This window comes from Dermacentor albipictus, unplaced genomic scaffold (assembly GCF_038994185.2).
Source record: "Dermacentor albipictus isolate Rhodes 1998 colony unplaced genomic scaffold, USDA_Dalb.pri_finalv2 scaffold_21, whole genome shotgun sequence".
Classification (NCBI taxonomy): domain Eukaryota; kingdom Metazoa; phylum Arthropoda; class Arachnida; order Ixodida; family Ixodidae; genus Dermacentor; species Dermacentor albipictus.
Genome location: NW_027225575.1, coordinates 4,774,184 through 4,776,603, shown reverse-complemented (window position 1 = coordinate 4,776,603; position 2,420 = coordinate 4,774,184).

Sequence of the window (2,420 nt, the reverse complement as noted above, 5' to 3'; positions counted from 1 at the left end):
GACCCCTCTGGGTACTGTACAGGTTAGTACAAAATTCTTTCGCTGCTTTTACTATATCTTCGATATATCGGATGATATTACCCTGCTTATCTTTCAGTGCATACATCTTCGTTTGTCCTGTGCCAAGCTTTTTTCTCTGTGATTTCTGGCTACGCCGATTTTTTACGGTTTCTTCATTCTTTCTCACGTTATAGTTTCGAATACCTCTTATTTTCACCTTGTTGATAGGCTTTGAGAGTTCCACAAATTCTATCCTATCTCTTGAGTTGGACACTCATTCTTAGTCGTTTCTTTATTAGGTCGTTTGTTACTAGGCAGAGCTTGCCTACTGGTTGCCTTGGTGCCTTGCCTCCCACACCTACTTACGTTTTTATTCATTAGCCTATGTGTGATCATCATCTCTCTGTTCTAAGGCTGCATATTTATTTGCAAGTACCAGCCTGAGTTTTTCTGCTTTTTACCCTTAGTGCCGCTAGGTTGACCTGTTTCTTCTTGAACAATTGTGCTCTTTCTCTCTTCAAGTTGAAGTGAATCCTAGCACTCACTAACCTAGGATCACTGCACTTTACCCTACCTATCACTTCAAAATCATGCATTATGGTGGGATCAGCAGAAAGTATGAAGGGAATTCCATTTCTTGTTTCACCACTACGGTTTTTCCTGGTCCACTTTGTCTTGCTATGTTTCCTGAAAAGGGTGTTCATTATTCGAAGCTTATTCCTTTCTGCGAATTCTACGAGCATCTCTCCTCTAGCGTTCCTAGAATCGACGCTGTAGTTGCCAATTGCCTGTTCTTCAGCCTGCTTTTCCCCCACTTTTGCATTGAAGTCGCTCATTACTACAGTATTCGGAGTTTGCACTCTTCTCATCGCTCATTCGACATCTTCATAAAGCTGATATACTTCCTCATCATCGTGACTGAATGTGCGTAACTTAAAGTACCTTTAATCTATACCTCTTATTAAGTTTGATTGCAACTACAGCTACCCTCTCATTAATGCTGTAGAATTCGTCAATGTAGCCCGCTATGTCGTAATGAATTAGGAATTCTACCCGTATTGCTTCTTATGTAGGAGACCTCTATAGCAGAGAACATGTCCGTTATTGAACAATATTTAAGCCTCACCAGTTATTCTGATCTCACTAAGGCCGATGATATCCCAAACAATGTGAGATAATTCCTCAAAGAGTCCTGTTAAGAGGAAGCTTTAGCTCGGGTGCTCCGATCTAAATACATGTAAAAGAAGAATTCGTTTTTCTCGGCAACCACTGCACCAAATTTGACTGGGTTTGCTGCATTTAAAAGAAAAACTTAGTATCTGGTGACTGTTGGTTTCGAATTTTCAAGTTAGGTCGTCAATGCTTTATAAAAAATTGACAAAAATTGCAAATTTTCAGAAAACAAAACTATCAAGTTTACAACTCTGTAACTCAAGAAGAAAAAATGATATCATAATTATGTGAATTGTATCTGATAGCACATCTAAAGCGGACAAAATTGATATGTTACACATGAACCTCAAAAAATTTATTAATATGTAATTGCAACTTTTGCAGAACCCTGGTAAACAACGTAACAAATTCATGTAAGATGTAAAATGACATATCAAATTTGTCCGCTTTGAATGATCTAATGGATGCCGTTTAGAGAATCGCGTTAACTGTTTTTGATGCAGAGATATTAGTTTGTAAACTTCGTGCTTCTATTTTTTTCAAACTTCTGAATTTTTGAAAATTTTTTTAACAAAGTTCAAGCTCTAAATCAAAGTTCTGCTTCCAACAGTCACTAGAATTTAACTTTATCTCTCAAATGCAACTGATTTCATCAAAATCGGTCCAGGGGTTATCTCAGAAAAACGTTTTTGCGTTTTTACATGTATTTGAATAGGCCGCGTCAGAGTTGGGCCCGAGCTAAAGCTTCCTCTTGAGCTAGCCTCACAAGAGAGGGTTCGGGTGTTAAACGTTGCAAAGCTCAGTTTCCGTTGGCGGTCTTTCCGGACCCAGAGATTCTTAGCACACTCTGCTGCTTTACCGGTCTTACCGCCGCCTTGGTCAGGTGCTGGCGACTGATGGCCATTGGGTAATTGAGTGAGCCATTTGGGAGGGGGTGGCTGAATACTACACCAGGAAGGCGAATTCCTTATCTGGTGAGGGAGTCTCTAGTTGAAGCGTTGTGTGCCTTCCTGATTTGGTTGTACCTGGAATAGTAAAGCCCCACTCGCGCTCGGCATCTTTTGCCGGTGACAAGCGTCACTCCAAGCCTGCAGATGTTGTGCACTGGAGGAGGTGAATTTCCACCTCATCATCATTTAAAGAAAACACCACTCATAACGGAATTTGAACTCCCGACTAAGGGAACCGAGTATTCGACATAGCTCAGTCAGATAATCCCACAGGCGGGGAGGCTACCTTATCGCCGA